Source organism: Equus caballus, chromosome X, assembly GCF_041296265.1.
Source record: "Equus caballus isolate H_3958 breed thoroughbred chromosome X, TB-T2T, whole genome shotgun sequence".
NCBI classification, from domain to species: domain Eukaryota; kingdom Metazoa; phylum Chordata; class Mammalia; order Perissodactyla; family Equidae; genus Equus; species Equus caballus.
The window spans coordinates 114,845,456-114,864,066 of record NC_091715.1 but is presented as its reverse complement, the minus strand read 5'-3'; the positions used below and the strand labels follow the sequence as shown (position 1 = coordinate 114,864,066).

The 18,611-nt window shown below is 38.5% G+C and overlaps 1 protein-coding gene across 4 annotated transcripts in view; it reads left to right on the top strand.

Annotated features, from left to right (window-relative positions):
* The window catches only part of KLHL13 (kelch like family member 13), a 398,306-nt gene that overhangs the window by 139,768 nt on the left and 239,927 nt on the right, over positions 1–18,611 (top strand). The window contains exon 1 of one of the 4 annotated variants that reach the window (XM_070258113.1): positions 6,281–6,431. The exons of 2 other annotated variants lie outside the window; for them this stretch is intronic. The gene's annotated coding sequence lies outside the window, so the exon portion shown is untranslated. Of the gene's footprint in view, positions 1–6,280; positions 6,432–18,611 lie in introns of those variants that run through there. One more of the 4 variants, XM_070258111.1, reaches the window with a different exon arrangement.

Genomic DNA, 18,611 nt, shown 5'->3' with positions numbered 1-18,611 from the left:
ACATATGTAATTTTTTAAATGGGCAAGACTAAAATATAGTGTCTAGGTGATAAAACCATTTTTTTAAAAAGGCAAGGAATGGGGCTGGCCCCGTGTCTGAGTGGTTAAGTTTGCACACTCCGCTTCAGCGGCCAAGGATTTCACTGCTTCAGATCCTGCGTGCGGACCTAGTACAGCTCGTCAAGCCATGCTGAGGCGGCATCCCACATAGCACAACCAGAAAGACCCACAACTAGAATATGCAACTATGTACTAGCGGGCTTTGGAGAGGAGGAGAAGAAGAAGAAGGAGAAGGAGAAGGAGAAGGAGAAGGAGAAGAAGGAGAAGAAGGAGAAGAAGGAGAAGAAGGAGAAGAAGGAGAAGAAGGAGAAGAAGGAGAAGAAGGAGAAGAAGGAGAAGAAGGAGAAGAAGGAGGAGAAGGAGAAGGAGAAAGAAGAAGAAGAAGAAGAAAAGATTGGCAACAGATGTTAGCTCAGAGCCAATCTTAAAAAGAAAAGGGCAAGGAAGTGATTACTATAAAACACTAGACAACAGTTTTGTATGAGTAAAGGGAGGGGCTTGTGATCTGGGCAGTGCATATGGAAGGAGTATCTGGGATAACTGACAAAGATCTATTTCTGGGTCTGATAGTAGTTACAAGGGTATTGCTTTATATGAATTCATTAAGCCATACGTCCGTGTGGTTTTCCTTAACTGTTTTACTTTACAATAAAAATCACAAAATAATAGAAGGAGGGCATCCTCACAGAGTCAGAGTACTAAGCAGCCACTGGGGGACTGCCCTGGGTGCTGGAGCTTTTAAAGGAAGAGCAAAAGCATTCCCATCAGAGCATGGGTAGATTGGACTGGAGAAGGAAGACATGGCTGGGCCTGCACTGAAGTGACAGGGAGAAGAAGGGAAGGACTCAAGGCTTGGAGAGAATGGGAGCACTTGCTAAGGAGCTTGCAGCAGAATTCCAGGCCAAGTCTATTGTTCCTCATTTAAGGAACGTCAATTGAGGGTGCTTGTAGCAGTGCTGCCCCAAATGTGATCTGGACCCAGGAACAAGTGTTTCACGTGTTTTTTTTGTTCCATTTCAGAACAAGGATAAAGTTACCAACCTGCCTCAAGATGTTATGAATTAGCAATACATGGTCTGATGTTTAATTCAAATTTTAACAGTATGGGTCAAATTAACACAAGATTTATAGGACAAGAAACACCTAATAAGCTGGCAAGAAGTTCAAAACAGGCAGCTTGGGAGCAGGCAGGACAGAGGCTGCAAGTAGAAGGTCAGCGATAGGGAATAGGGGCCCAGCAGCTGGGTTTGGATTCAAGGCCAAGGCCCTTGTCTTTAGTAATACTGGTAAGAGCAAAGCCAAGCCCCAGTTTCAGAGCAGCTGAGGTTCAGGCAAGTAACCACATAGAAACGTAGGCAGGCACAGGGGCGAAGGCAGGCAACAATAGTTGGATCTGGGGTACAAGGCAGAATATTATAGCAGGGTCAATGGCCAGGTTGACCGTATGCAGTCGTGTGAGTTATGGAACTCAGACTCCTTAATTTCCTCTTAATGAGTAAACAGGATTTGTTCCATACCTTAGGGCAGACTGAATCTACAGGGGTGGAACTGGGGGCAGTGAAGCGGTCCCAGCTGTGAGAATTGTTTTGTTCTTTCGCTCCTTAATCAAATACAAATAAAACTCTGTTTTCAGGATTATTATTTTTCTAGAGATTTGATTAGATTCGGGTCCACTTTTTAAGTTAAGAATCCCTCATGGCTGGTGGTGTTTATCCTCTGTTGCATCACATAAGGAGGCCTATAATGTCTGGGTGTCTCACTTTTTAGAATCTTAAGATTGATCAGTGCGGTTCAGGTGGTGTCAGCCTGATTCTTGCCTTATAAACTGTCCCATCAACCTTTAACCTAATGACTAACATCCGCTCATGATCATTGCCCAGATCCATTATTTCATCAGAGGTAGGAGATTGGTGATTTTCCAATGTTGTCATTTCTTCTGCATTTATTAGCTGGAATTCGGTAAAGAAGAAATTTCCCCCATCAACCATGTGGCTATTCTGAAATACAGTTCTTATAGGAAAGGTAGGACAACTGCTTGATTCTTGCCTTTTACTTATCAATTTTCAGAATGATGTGGTGTCCTGGTAAGCTCCAGTGATGACTAATGTGTTTTTATTAGCTCATTATGGATTCATGGATTTTTATTTATTTGATGTGTCTCAGTAAATCACAGTGATTTTTCACTTTGATACCCAAATTGTCCTATATTAGTCCAGTGGGAGCCCCTTGAAAGTTGGCTCCTGAGGCCTTTGATATGACTGCAGTAGTTGCTGATAGCTTCCTTGCTTTCTTGCTCTAGTAGACATCCCAGGCTCATCTAGTATAACCCTGCGCCAGACCTGGAGTCAGCTGTTTCTCTAAGGAATCTTGGTTTTATTTAGTGGGGAGGACGTTCAGAGCTTACAATTTGTGTGTCAAGGTGCTCATTGCTATTAGGTGGTCATTACTGCTAGAACTTTTCAGTGGTCATGGCTAGAAATTTACTCTGTTATCTTTTTTAAAAAAGAAAAAATGAGTTTATAGTGATATTTCCAATTTAAATTTAAGACTACAGAGTTTTTACTTAACTTGGAATTTATATCTCCTTTCTCTTATTTTGAACATCTTGGTTCTTAATAACATTGGCATAGTTATATATAGTAGTTCCCAAATAAAAAGAACGATATTACTATTAACAATAAAACTAGTGAATACAGTTGAGAATTTCTTCGTGGTTCTCTATGTCCTGAGAATACATCCAATTAGGGATGTACAGTCAAGATTCTGTGTTTTAAAGTCAAGTTGAAATAATTCTTTTCTCTATATGGGTTTGTCACCAATTTAGTATAAAGTTCAGTTCATTTGTTTCAATCTGCTTTCTACTTTTAGGGATTTTTTTCTTTTTGATTAATTTGTTCCAAAGTTAAAGTGTATAACAAGGTGTATTTAAAGAAGTCTCAAGGCCATCCCTGTCTCCTCCGCCCTAACCCCTCCTTCTGCTTATAGATAAGCATATTTATTAGTTATTGTTTATCCTGCCTTTGTATCTTTTTAAAAATATGAGTAAATGTATGTATGTGCAGGTGTATATGTTTCCCTTTAGAGTAGGTTCCTCAAAAGGTGGCATATCACCTCCGTTGTTTTACCCTTGCTTTTTCCCCTAATAATAGATCCTGTTGATATACCATATCAGTATATACTAGTCTTCCTCATTCTTTTATTTTTTTTAAATAGTGATATAATACCCATTATGTGAAGGTACCATAGTTTATTCAAGCAGTTGCCAATTGATGGACATTTGAGTCATTTCCAGTTCTTTTCAACTACAAATCATGCTGCATTGAATGGCCTTATACACGTGTTAATTTTGTATTTTGTCAGGTTATCTTTGTGGTAACATGGATGTAATTTTTTTTGTGAGGAAGATTGGCCCTGAGCTAACATCTGTGCCAATCTTCCTCTATTTTGTATGTGGGATGCTGCCACAGCTTGGCTTGATGAGTGGTATAGGTCGACGCCTGGGATCTGAACCCATGAACCCGGGGCCTCTGAAGCGGAGCACATGAACTTAACCAGTATGCCACAGGGCCAGCCCCAACATGGATGTAATTCTTATTGTGAGATTCAGTGGAGCAAGACTATCTCCATTCCTAGTGATTGGTTGATAGTAAGAGCTCTTTGCTAATCTAGTGTTAATGAATACTATCAAAGGAGAAATCCTGGAGATAGCAGATATATTCACAGGTCACTTATAACTCACTGTCCTTCAGCATTCCTCAAATGCATCATATCCACGCCAGTCTCTGGACCTTAGCTCTTCTACAACCTGCTAGCCCAGAATAATTTCCCTCCTCCATGAATTCTAATTTGAACATTTCCCATCTTTATGTCTCTGTTTCCTCTGACTTTTGAAAGTATTTTAAAACCTTCGAGTTTATATTTTGACTATTCAAGAGGTTTGAAATGATGCTTATCTTCCCCCTACAGTTAGGGTATACTGCTGCTAGATGGCAGGAGTATCTTGACTTTGTTCTCCTAGTCCAAACCCTAAAGCTTGGGCAGCTTGAGTGAGTTTCTCTGAGCCTGTTTACTTATCCGTAAATTGACGGTAATGGATTGGGTGATTTCTAAAGTCTCTGACCCAAAATTCTGTGAATCTAAATAATTTCCTTGTTGTTTTCAATTTCCTCCGACCACCACTTTTATTTCCTCTTGGCAAGAGAGAAAAATGAGCTACAGGCCTTTGCTAGGCTAAAGGCATAATACTCAGCAGTTATCTCTAATTGAAAAGAAAAATTAGAAAAGAAAAACCATTTCTACATTATTCTGAGCAAAGAGTGAAAATGCTCCTCTTGCGCATCAGTATTGTTTTTAGTAGCTACTTGGCTTGGTGTTATTTAAATCTATATTTGTTTCATTTGATAATTTATTTACTTTTTCAACAAATATTTACTGAAGGTCTTTTACGTGCCAGGCACCATTTGGTCATTATTGGCTTTGTTCCTTTTGTTGTTTTTTTTTTTTTAGCAGTAGCTTGAGCTCAAAATCTGTTTTTCTTTTTTGGAGTTTCTAATTATAAACACAAAAAATTCCCAGAAAAGAAACTTCTAAATAACAAGTTTAAAGCAATTCTTGACTATGCTATAAGCTGGATTCATTATATTCCTTGAGTATGTGGTAAGTGATTTAGTGGTTCTCATACATTTTGAGTTAACAGACCAACAAAATTAAAATTAAAAAATGGAGTGACCTAAGGTTGCCATTTTTTTCTTTTGCTAGGTAAGGATGTTAAAAAGAGACAAATGCCACCATAAAATAAAAAACGTTTCAGTGCCACGAAAAAAGTAGACTGCAAATAGTCATAAGAAGCTTGTAATAAAGGAAATTCTTTTAAATTGAATATAAATTTAGAGTCATGGAACATTCTCTTTCCTATCCTCTTTGTTTTTTTTTTAAATTTTGCTGCGGACTTGTGAAAACATTGTCGTGGACTGGTCCGCATCTGCGCACCAGTGTTTGAGAATCACCGTTTTAGGACGGGAACTGTATTTTATTCGGACTTGTGTTCCCACTGTGCTAGGCTCCAAGAAATAATTGTCAAATGCAATTGAAGTCTATCCTTGGAGTTAATGTGTTTTACACAAATAACTGTTCTGACAGAGGAGCTGGTGTGTTATGCTGTGAATGACACTGATGAAGCAAAGATGGCTTTGCACACATGTAGGTATTTGTAGCCTAGAGTTTACAGATGATGAAAGAGACACACAAAGTTTAGTCAGTTAGCACCCTCAAATCAATGAGTCAGTAAAATAGACAAGAATAGAACAAGACTCTGGACTTTTAGGACCGTATAAACACTCGACTACAATCAGAAATGAGAACAGATTATTGATGTGATTTTCCACAGCTTTGGCTGACTCATTGCCCTAATGATGCAGCATGACTTTTCTGACAAATATGCATTAGTTTCTACCTCAGTCCCAGGCTGAAATTAGCTTTATCCCTCTTATGCTTGGCTGTGGAATAAATTCACATTTTGCTCTAGCTAGCGAGTAGACAGTAATTCTAGCAATGGTCTTCCAAAGTTCCACGTCATAAAATTCTGTGAAGATGCACAGACACATGGAGCTGACAATCAGTGACTTTCCCCAGCATTCTCACAGCTCACTAATGCAAACTGGACTAATCTTGAAGGGCCCTTTCAGCTCAGAGATCCTAGAATTCTGTAATTTTTCTACATCATCTGGCCTAGAGGCTAATACTGACTCAACTAGATCAGGGCTTGTTAATTTTAAGGAGATTTTCTAAAGATTTTGGGTATATTGTGTATCCAAAGCTGTTTTTTTCATCAGTGGAGTCAGAGGGAAGATTTTGCTTTGTTTTAATTTTAATTTTATTTTTTCGTGTAAAAATACCGAGTGTTTGCAAGGAGCCATGTTAGACCCCATTGCATATTATTATATCTCATATTATTCTCATATTATTCTCTCGTATCCTAATCTAGTCATCCTATGAGGTTAAATTTTATCCTTCTTTTTGAAAAGAGAAAGCCAAGGTTTAGGAAGGTAAAATTCCAAGTGGGCCTGGAGGACTGCAGGGCTGTCAACAGATGCAGCTGCTGGGCAATGATTACCGCCCCAGAACCCCAGCCCTCGTCATAAGAGGATGTGGCCCCTTTAAGAGGAGAAGAGGCTACCTGAGAAGACCTGAGCTAAAAACCTGGCCAAGGTCCGCAGACTTTGTTGACACAAGCTCACTTCTCAGGAGAACTCCTCGAGGCTATTTCTGCGGGTGACTGGGCTCCTGCATTACTTCTGTTTCTACTTCCCTGGCTCCCTGTGTGTCTGCTACAGCCCTGATTCCATATTTCCTGGACCAGCCTGCGTGATCAAGTAAGGGGATACTCTTTTGGTTTACGTTCATGATCAGTCTCACTCCCCAAGCACATTCACTCTTTCTTTTTTACCTTAATTTCTCTAACATGAATCTCAGTTAGTTTGGCCTAGCAGGCACCAGCCACATCTTGTATTTGCTTATGTCAGCTTAAGAATCCTGTCACCATCTTTACCTTAACCTACCCATTCACTCTTACCTCTTCAAGCTCTGTTTCCTGTGTCCTAGCCCTGGGCTTTACATAGTTTCCAGTTGGTTTGGGATTAGAATTGATTCTGTAACTCATATCTGTTCTTTGATGTTTATTCATTCACATCAATTCATTCAAAATATATTCATTGAGCATCTGCTGTAGTCACTGTGGTGGGGCACTGAGGATAAAGCAGTGAACAAGATAGTCATGGTCCCTGCTCTCATGGAGTTTAAAATTCAACAAGAGAGAGAGTCATTAATCTAATAATCACACTAATGAAGATTTAAGTACAAACTGAGAGACATTCTCTAAAGGAAAGAAACATGTTTTTATGAAAGCATATGAAAAACTAAGTTTACCTCCACTAGGGGTGGGGTGGTTATCAGGAAAGTTTCCCTTAGAAAATGATACTTTACTATTTTACTGTGATATTTTAAAAACTCAAAATTAATGCAAAAAATCCGTGATGAACAAAATAGCAAAATTTTGAATAAAGACCAGTATCATACCAAGACATACTGGAGCCTGAGATGAAAGGAAAAAATGTGCATCCCTATGAATATGTTCTTATGTATTTTTTGATGATTCTTTTTTTCTAGAACTATAGAGTTGTTTAAAAATATTAGGAAGAAAAAGAAAATGTGGCTTGAGCTGAGGTCTGCAGGAGTAGTTCTGAATAGAGGAAACAGAAGTTGTGTGGCGGCCCATTACAGTGTGCCTGGCAGACCAGGAGCGGAATTGACTGAGGGCCTCAGCTGCTGTGTTCTGGCGCTTCCATGGGCTATTCCCTTCCATGCCTGAGCACAGTGGGGATTCTAAGGCAGACTCCCTCCTGGGAGACACGTGGACTCCTTTGTTGGCTAACTTTTGCTCAAGGACTTGCAGAAGCTTCCTTGGACTGCTTCCATCCACCCTTCTCTCCTCTCTCACTCAGGGTCAAGCTTTCATCATTGCTCCCTCCCTATTTTCTTTCACACAGTCATTTCTCCTAATAAAATCTTTCATGTTTAATCCCATCTCGACATGTGCATCTTGGAGGATCTGAAATAACAAGTGGAGCGGGTATTTGAGATTCAGCAAACAGTGTTTACTTCCTAGGCCTAGATTTGGCTTGCATGACTTGAAAAGAAGACTGAAAGCTGTAAGGCTTCAAAAAACTAATTGTTGGTAGCTGTATATGCAAGATGAGATTATCAGGAATAAAGTCAAGAGGAGTGAGGAGGTAGATGCTGGGAGCTGGCAGCCAGCTCTGCTGTTCCCTTCTGTCATACAAAGGCTGGGGGAAAGGTCTGAGCAAGTGTCCTGGGGACACTGTCATCTTTATTCCTCACCATCCTATGTTGCTGGCTCTGGGCTGTCTTCCTGGCTGCAATTCACTCTTGCTCTAGATTGACTTGCTACAATTAACAAGTGAGGAAATATGGGTAACATAGTAGAGAATTTAGAATCCAGGCTACACCACTTTCCTAAAGATTATTGCATTCAGTCAGGGCCTGTCTTTTAGTTTCCTAAAATCTTGTTTCTCTTGGTTTGGGACTTTCCACAAGTTCTTCACCATATATTTTGTCTTTCTAAATCTGAAAGCTTTTCTTTTCCTCACTCGATTAAAATGCCCTTCTGTTTTCTACTCTCTAATTGAAGAGGCAGTGAGTGTTCTAGAAAGAGTCAAACCAAAGATGGAACCTTAGCTCCATCACTTCCTATATGTGAGACTTGGGGCAAGTTCCTTACTTTGTGAGCCTCAATTTTCTTATTTATAAAATGGAGATAATAACACCTGCCTCCCAGGATAGTTGTGAGGATTAAATGAGTTATGGTATATAAAAGGACCTGGTACATAGTACGTCCAGAAAATGTTAGTTCCCTTTTAGCTCCAATACCACCCTTCCTCTTGGCATTCTTAACTCTTCTTCATTCCTAGATGGCTGGTCTCCATTACCAGTTTCCCCATCCAAAGACAATGAGAGCCTGGGGAGAACAATTTCCTTTTAGATTTTTCCACATCCTATTTATCTAAGCACAAATAAGTCCTTTCTCTTATTCATTACCTTTCATTATTCAAAACTTTGGTGCATTAAAAACTCATATGAAAGGATTCAACCCACCAGAGACATGGAGCTTACAGGGCTACAGGATGAAAAAATGAAAACTACTGATTAGATTCCATTCATTCATTTATTTATTCATCAAATTTCTTGACTCTCTATTGTGTCTCCACTTCATGAAGCATAAGTTTCCCAAGACTTACTTTTCCAGGATAGATTAGAGCATAGAATAGGGAGAAATATAAAAATTTTTAATCAAAGTTCCAAAAGATTCTGGGGCCACAATTAGAGGCAATGTCTTACTGGTAACTCTCTCTCTTCTTAGGCCCTTGTGTCCCACCATGTTATGGGGGGCTGCTCTCACTCCACGCATTTTCCATTTCCTAGATATGTAACCTTGGGCAATTTACTTAACTTCAAAGACTCCATTTCTTCATTTGTGAAATAGAGTGAATAAAAATATTTTCTCAAAAAGTTGTTATGATTCAATGAACTGACTTGCGTAAAGTACTTAGCACAATGCCTAGCGTATAACTACCCAATATCTGTCACCTTTCACTAGCATTAAGACTGTAATCATTATTTAGGTTAGGTGAGCCTAAGAGCTTGTAGGCCCAGATTTTAAATATTCACACCATTTTCCCCCTTTCATTGTGAGCATGGCAGAGATGACAAATATTAATGCCAACTCTGTCACTTAGTAGCTATGAGACCTTTGGTAAGTCATTTAATATTGTTAAACCACAATTTTCACATCTCTCCATGAGGAGACTAATGGTCCCTATTTCATCTGACTGTTGGGAAGATTGCATGAGATTGTGGGGAAAGGCACTTAGCCCAGTGCCTAGAAGAACGCTGTAATCTCGCATTAGAAGTACAGTCAGTTTTCCACCATCTTCATCCTCTCTTCTTGCTCTCCCTTTCTATCTCCTATTTCTGGGGTAAGGCTTTGTTCAGAGGAAGCAAAAAATAATTGTGCACAGGAATAATCTCTTTATCCTTCGAAAGACCTCTTTTCTACTTTATTATATAGGCAAGTAGCCCTCCTTTGACTAAATCTCCCCATTTCAGACTAGTCCCTGGTCTTTGGCTTTTATCCACAGAGGGTCAATAAAGCTGTTTTACTAAGCAGAAGAACAGCATCCCCCCATCATACACACTGCCCAGGTAAATTCTTCTGTCCCCTCCTCCTTGTGGATTCTATACTTTTACAAAAGGAATTTTCCTTTCATGCAATACAATGGGTTAGTAAATAGGAGATTTCAGGCATCAGTCTCAGACCAAGAGGCCTCATTGACTACAATGTGTGTCCTCCCCACCATCACCAATTTCAATCTAGAAGCTCCTCTGACCCATTAACATCAAATGCAATGTGCTCAACCTCCAACAATCTCCATGGCCAGTCTGTGTGAGGGACACTTTGGTTTACAGGTACATTAATGCCATTCTGATCTGCAGAAGCCTTCAAGCCAGCCTGTGTGGGGAAAGAGGAGAGAAGTGTATATGGGGGGAGATAGGTGGGAAGGGAGAGCAGACATCAGCTGAATTATAAAGTACATACTTGCTAGGTTATAGGAAACATTAAACTAAACAGCCTGAACAGTCCATTTGCTGAAAAGACATTTAATTATTTCAGCGAGAACTAGTTAGAGATGAGAGCCCATAAAATAAACAAAGAGACACTAGCATTTGATTTTAATGTCCTTCTATTTTGCCACAGGCCACAATTTAATTAAAATTCTGAATAGAAATTTTAAGATGACACCTTCTCCTCCATAGCAGCCAGACAATAGGGATAAAACATCCCCAATATCTTCCTGGAATTTTGGACATCTTAGCTAAATGCCCAAAGCTAGGTGATTTTTGCCAGCTGACCCCACCCCAACCTCCCATTGATGAGAGATGTTTGCAATCCTAAAGCTCCATGTTTTAAATCTGGGCCCAGTGCCCATGGATGATAGAAAGATTGCTATTTATTTTAGAGAAAAATGCAGAACTGATTATTGAAAAATTGATCGAAAGAGGTGGAGGCCAGCGTGGGTGTTGGGGAGAGATGTGGTTTTATTGATATGGTTTTCATTGGTAGAACAAGCACTGAATCAGAATTAAGGAATTCAAGGTTCCAGCCGTGGCTTTAATAGTTAAAAATTTATTATAAACTTCTCAGCACTTCGACTTTGCCATCTATGAATGGGGTAGGATGCGCCAGTGAGCTTTTGAGGTCCCTCCAGCTCTAATATTCCATGTTTTTAATATGGTGAGGTAAATGTGGCTTTAGAATAGAAATAGCCACAAATCCAAATAGTTTGTAAATGACAGTACTTCTTCCAAGTGTCTTGATCAGGTTCAAAAGGAATTACGCAAATGAACATGTTTGTTTTTTGTTAAGGTTCAGTGATTAGAGCAATACTTGTCCCACAGTAGGTACTCAGTAAGTATTTATTGGCTGAGCATGTGACTCGTCCATGAGTGTCTTAGCTCTCAGTTTTAATTACCTAGCTTTCCAACACAGGCTCTGCAGCTGTTTAAGGTTTTTTGATGTACTTGAGGGGGAAATTTGCTTAACATGTTATATGTTAATTGATAGGCCATTACAATTGACTTTTTTCTCTGTTAGTAAATTGCTACCATGAGGGATTTAAAAAACGTTATCTATACACCAATTAGGTAAAATCCTGGGGACAGTAATAATTTATATCCTACCTTAGCATAGGTGGTGCATTTTTGTTTGATGGATATAAAAACCAAAGGCCTAAAAGATGATTTCTGTCACATTCTTAGTTTCCATTCATTTCTCTATATTTATAGCAAAAGATAAATGCATTATTTTAGCATTTAACTTTTCCATTCCACCTAGAGAGTTCAGGAAGCTCCACTGAACCTGCAAAAAACCTTTATGTTGGAAGCTCCACCCCTTATAATCAGGAACCATGAAACCACTGAGTTTAAGCCTTAAAAGTTATTTTGACCAATCTCTCATCTGATGCTTGACTCCCTTTTGCAATACTTCCAATGGAACGATATTTTCTGGCAATGGCTCAGGTCTCTCTTGTCTTATGCATGCCCTCTCTTAACTATAGTTCTATCTTTGTCTTGAAACAAGGAGCAGTTTTTCTTGTTAGGTAAGTGGACCTTTAGAGCAAGACACAGATTTGTAACCTATGGATAGAGGACAAGCAAGCTTTAATAATACCTTCCCTTCTTCTGAGTTCCAGTGGGGAAGTTAGAGGAACATTCCTTAACCAAGAGGGGGAATAAGGGTGGTATTTTCTTTCTGTTCCAAGTAAGGCATGTTGTTAGCAGAGTTAACAGATTAAGTGAAGTTGTCCTAATAGTCCATGGGCTCTTGACAAACCTGAGCACTTTCTTGGCTATCTAGTAAAGTGATAACCCTTTGTCAGTGGGTTCTAACAATGATATGGGTCCTATTTGTGTCCTGTTGCTCTGGCTGTCCCTCCTTTTGTTGACAGCTGGGTATTATCCTAAGTGATATGGGGGAGGAGGGATAGCCAGCCAGGCAAGTAGGCTCTGGGTAGCCTAAGGACATTGAAGATGACAAAATATTTAGGTATTGGGCTGCCCAAGTACTTCAAGGGAGATCCTGCATTTAGAGACTAGAGCTCTCCAAACAAATAAAACTCCTTAGTCCTTAAAAAATATATAAAAAGCTTATTATATAAAAATCAAAATAGTGGTTACCTCATCATGGCAGGGATGGGATTGATCTTGTGACACAAAGGAGGCCTCTGGTGTTGATAGATTGTTCTATCTCACCGAACCACTCTGACCTCACAATAGGTCAGTTGTGTTAAATTAATTTCAAGTGGTGATGCAGGTGGGTTCCCAAAGTTAAGCCTATATTGTGTAAGCAAGCAATCGGTATTTAATAAAAGGCATTTCTATGGAAACAAGGGGTTACCAAGGTTAATGGTTGGAGCAAATTATAAACCAGTTTCTGAGCGCAGGGGGCAGCCAGCCAAGATTTCTACATGTCAGGGTTGAAGCATCTTTATCAGTTTGAAATGTCTCTAATGATGTCATTGGGTATTCAGGTAAGTTTCTGAATGGGTTACCCACCAACAGGCATAAAGATTGTTTAAACATAGGCTATTGTGGTGATTTCTCTTTAGTTTTTATCAAGTTGTTCAGCTTTCATTCCCAGGGCTTCAGGAAAAAGGGTGGTTTCAGTTCTCACTGATTCCTAATCAAAAGAATGGGAGAAAATTGAAAACATTAGTTTGAAGATTTGTAGCCAGAAATTCGGGAAACTAGGAGAATTCAGGATCCAGTCCAGTTTACAGGGTGAATACAAAAATCTCAAAGACAATTAACAGAGCTAGAATCTAACATCCACAAACGTGTGCTACTGAAACACAATTTTTCTCTCTAAATCACCCTCCTTTCTACCAAAGATAGCCAAATTAAGACTAATTTGTCTGCAAAATAAGTCTAATTTCAATAACCTTGGCCTGCTTATTAACGTAAGTATGGCAAGAATCGTGATTGATCATATAGGTTCCTTTAAATCTGCTTCGCTGGAACTTTTCATAAGGAATCTCAGATTGAACTTTTAAAGGCCTTTCATGGCCAGGAAACCCAAGCCAAGGACTTGTCATCAGACTCCACCTGCAATACATATAGATTTGGGTGAATTCACCTCTTCTCCAGGTCCCCCAAATGTCCAGAGGTTCTTGCACCTGCCAGGAAGTGACCGTCTTTACTCACCAGGTAAGGCTACTGGGAGCCCTGTAGGCAAGTTACCAGGCCAGTATTTCCTAGGGGCTTTATTTGTTCCATAATGTCAATCTTTCTTAAAGCTGTCTGGTCATATTTGAATCTATGGACATTCTCTCTTAAGTATGACATTTCAGTCAAAGCCTTGGTAATATAACCAGTGATTCCAATTGTGTCCTGTTACAAGGAGAGCAGATTCTTATTGAACTTATGCAAATATTGTCATAAAAATAAGAATACCCACTCACTAAGAGTTTCCAAATTCTGGAGGGATCAGGTAGGGACAAAAAGATAAATGTTTCAATTCTGCTTACAAAGGTATAATTTACCAATTTGGTATAAATTATAGCTATCTTAAAAGAGAAAAATGTTTCCTCAAATCTGGAAAAAGAAAATATTAAAAAAAAGCAATATTTCAAACAAAATCATAAAAATTATAATTATCCTCATCAGTTCATTCAGTCACTTGTAATCAAATCTTGATCTTGATCTTTTGTTAGCAGTTTTATGAAGCCATCAGTTTCTCTGTTAGAGTTCTGTAATTTCCTAATCAGTTCAATTTTATTATCTGAAACTTTATCAGAAAGCTATATTCTAAAGTAACTGTCAGAGTCCTTTCCATGAATCTCTCTAAAGATGAAACATATTTGCAAAAACATCAGAGTAAAACAGTAACTGTCTGTAAATGACAAAAGGCTTAGTAAATGGCTCATTATAATGCCATTGAAAAAGAAATTTGATTATTTCTGTGACATAACACTTTAAGATAATAGCTAGAATCATGACTGATAACATTATACTGGGACATAGCAGATTTTTAAAAATTTCATAGAATTTGTTAGAATGTTTATATTAGTAACATATAAGCACAAAAGGATACCCATAAAGGAGGTTTAGCATCACTTATTTGACAATGCATCTCATGCAATTTAACACACACAAACAAGCCTAATTAGTTTGACAAAACTTTGGAATGTTCTAGGGGCCCTCTGGAAAAATCCCAAAGTTTATTCTATGTCAAAAAGACTTCGGGGGGGCTGGCCCCATGGCTGAGTGATTAAGTTCACGTGCTCTGCTTCAACGGCCCAGGGTTCTGCCAGTTCGGATACTGGGTGTGGACATGGCACCGCTCATCAAGCCATACTGAGGTAGCATCCCACATGCCATAACTAGAAGGACCCACAACTAAAAATACACAACTATGTACCAGGGGGCTTTTGGGAGAAAAAGGAAAAATAAAATCTTAAAAAAAAAAGACTTCAGTATTAGAATTTGGGTTTGAGAAGTTTGCTAAAGATATCAAAGGTTTAGATACTTGACTAAGTAGGGTTACAGATCAATATGAAACAATACCATGTTATCTATATAACGAAAGTGACAATAAAAGATTGAAAGCAAACACTGAAGGTTACATAGCTTTTAGCAAAACTTAGCTCTTTTAATATTAAAAAGAATAGTTTTCCTAAGTAATCAAGGACCTGGTAAAGACAGCAAGCACAGGAAGTTAGTTTGATAAAATATAGAATCTTCATCTTCTAGGCAAATCACTTACAAATTTAAAGAAACTTTTCTTTTATCAAATGAAAGAAAGTTTAAGTTCTAGTCTTATGTAAGCACAGTATTGATATTAAAGCTTAATTTTAAAACCCTCATAATAACAATTCAATTTTTTAACAACTTGATTACACAAAGTAAATTTCTCTCTCTTGAACCTTTATGTACATTTAGTTTTGTCCTTCATAACCAGAAGTTCTATTTTAGGGAAATTACTCTCATTTCTCTTAATAAAGTGTATCTTCATATTAGAATTTTTAAAAACTTTATTTTCTAGTGAAAAATAAACAATTATGAACTGCCTTTTACATTAGTATTTTGTGGTTTGGCAAATTTTTAAATATTTTTCATAATTTATAGAAACATATGCTACTTCATAGTGCAATCTTTCAAGAAACACAAGACATGTTTACTAATAGATCTGAACATGTTTAGTTTCTCTGTAATAAGAAGACCAAAGTAGGTAAATTTAGTCTTGTTTAGCAATTAGTGTTTCAGTAATTTATCCTATGTGAAAATGATATAGATATTCCATGATTTCTCCATCATTGAATTTAACTTAGCAAAACTTCAAAGTTTCAAGTTACCAGAGAGATTTTGGAATGTATTTTTAAGCACGCATTCCATAAAATAAAATTATTGCTAAAACGTTTGTCTATGATCCCTTATTGCACTTAGATCTATCTAAATTATTTGCTCCCAACAGCTATATTTAGATTACCCACGAAAACCTAATGAAACATTAGACAAAATTAGCTATCATTCTAAGTTATTATTTTTGCTGACAAATTTTGTAACAGAGATAACATGAGCTATTTGACTAATAAACCCATGCAGAAGAAAAGCTGAAGGTCTGTATCCTATCCAATGCTGATAACTGAAGCATGCTAATTTCAACCAAGCCAACAGACTTAAGGAAACTTTTATTTACCAAAGATTATTTTATATCATGTTAACTTGAAAAACATTTGGGTTAGTTTCTATTACATTTAGAAATAATTTAGGGGCTGGCCCGGTGGCGCAGCAGTTAAGTTCGCACGTTCTGCTTTGGCGGCCCGGGGTTCGCCGGTTCGTATCTCGGGTGTGGACATGGCACCGCTTGGCAAAAGCCATGCTGTGGTAGGCATCCCACGTATAAAGTAGAGGAAGATGGGCCGGATGTTAGCTCAGGGCCAGTCTTCCTCAGCAAAAAGTGGAGGATGGGCAGCAGTTAGCTCAGGACTAATCTTCCTCAAAAAAAAAAAAAAGAAAATTTGTACAAGCACTTGCTTTAAGCCAATTAAATAGAGCTCTTAATTTTGGCCGTACTATCTGGAAAAATGTCTCACGTTTACCACATATATAAAGAGACGTACATGAAGACACAGATAGAGACCCTATAACTTTTGTTAAATGTTTGCTATGAATCAGGTACAACACAAAAATCACTAATTTAGAAAAGAATTGTTGGGTCCAAATTTTGTCTTAACAGTTGGAAAGAGGTTCACTTGCTGAAGCTTTTTACTAATATTTGTGTAGGTTTTACTAATATTTACTAATAAGATGTTTTCATTTACCAAATTTCCAAATACTTCCTCACCCCCTCTCTTTTTAGGTTCTACTGATTGAGCTAACTGGGATCAGTCTCAGGTAATTGTGGGCTGTGTTTACATTTCTGATTTTGTAGAGATCTGCCATACAAGGGTAGTTGCTTTTAATTTCTCAAATAGTTGAGTTGTAACCTGAATAATATCAAAAGGCTGATCTGCTCATCCAACTAGATTTTCTTTAATTTTCTTCTTTATATCAGGGAGATTTCTGTCTTTTTTTTTTTTTTTTTTGAGGAAGATTAGCCCTGAGCTAACTACTGCCAATCCTCTTTGCTGAGGAAGACTGGCCCTGAGCTTACATCCATGCCCATCTTCCTCTACTTTATATGTGGGATGCCTACCACAGCATGGCTTTTGCCAAGTGGTGCCATGTCTGCACCCGGGATCTGAACTGGCGAACCCAGGGCCACTGAGAAGCAGAACGTGCGAACTTAACCACTGCGCCACCAAGCTGGCCCCTATCAGGGAGATTTCTAACTAAGAGATAAATCAAAAGATTTTTGTGTTCTAAATCTTCAGGACAATGTATCACACCTTTTAAAAGCCTGCACAAAGCGTTTAACAAAGGCCTAATTTCCAAGTGCACAATTCAACCTTAGACCAATTCACCTTGTGGGGGTTCGGGGAGAATGTCCATTATCCTTCCCATTAGCACCCGAATATCAGCCTCCAGTTTCCATCTCACACTGTGTGGGCTCAGTCACCCCTACTCACTCCTTTTAGCATGTTTAATTAACATTGCCTGAAGGGCAGATTTATATGCTCTGTTTTACTGTTAGGCAGGGGAAACATTCAGCAGTGAGATACAATGTCCATCCCCTTAATACAACTCATAACACAATCAGACAAAAGAGATTCAATCACTTCACATAAGGCCCATTCAAATACACCACTTCTACAAACTTTCATCCTAATTCCATCAGCTTTTAGACCTTAATAGCTTCCATTAGGGCCTCATCAACAAGTCTTGGTCTTATAATAGTAGGTGGAGGAAGCATTCATAAAACACTCTGGCAAAGTTGATGTAACCTCTTCATATAATACTAGCTCAAACGTTCCAACTTTATAATCATATCAACCCATATGCTTTCATGTTTTCTCAATCTAATTGTATCCTAAGGATCCACAAATGGGTTCTGGTGCCATAGCTCACGGGGTTCCTGCGTCAAGGAGTCTCAGAAATTTCTTCTCTCCACCCCCCATTTCATTTTACCCATTTCTGTGCAAAAGGCTTGGAGTCCACAGCTAGAGGTCGAGCTGACCCTGGGTTTTTTGTCAATCTTTAACTTGATTAACTGGCCTAATTGTTGCCCTAAGCGATTCTTGATCAGGTTTCTGATTGTGATCTCTGCCTTCCAGCTTTGAAAATTTCTCCAGATGAATAAATAGAGATGACTGTTTGGGGCCCTTTAGTGTTGGGTTGCCCAGTAGGGGGTCCCTTTGGCCCATCCAACCTTTGGTAGTGCTGTATTAAAATCTTTGTTTCAACCCCATCAATGCCCATTTTATTCATTCCATTTATTAAATAACCATCTAAAGGTTTTTGTCCTGCTAGGATGAGTTCTGTGAGTCTTCCCTCTCTGCTTCCTCATTATTTTCTTCCCTTTCAATATTTGCTTTATTTACCTTTATTTACCTTATTCAAGCCTTGACTCTCCTGTGGCTTCTCCCCATTCTCTTGTTAATTAACCTAATGTTTTCATTAGCATCCGTAAGACCATGAGGGGAAGCTGAGACCCCAAATTCGATTAAGTTCTTAAGGCAGGTTGTTATATTTCTTTGTAATTTGGTCTTTCCATAGGTACCAGTAAAACAGCTGTTTATGATGATAGCGCTCTAAAAATTTTTCCAATTTAGAAATTTTTCCAATTTAAAGGATCCATCATCTGGCCATTGAGGAGTAAGATCTTCATAGTGACTCAAACCAATAAGCCTTTTATAGCTTAACCAGGGACATAAGAGGCACCCCCAAAAGAAACTGCAAAACAAGCAGCCTTCACAAGATCCAGAAAGTTCACTCCCAACAATAGTCTAAAAAAGCAAAGGCCTTTATTACACAGGTGG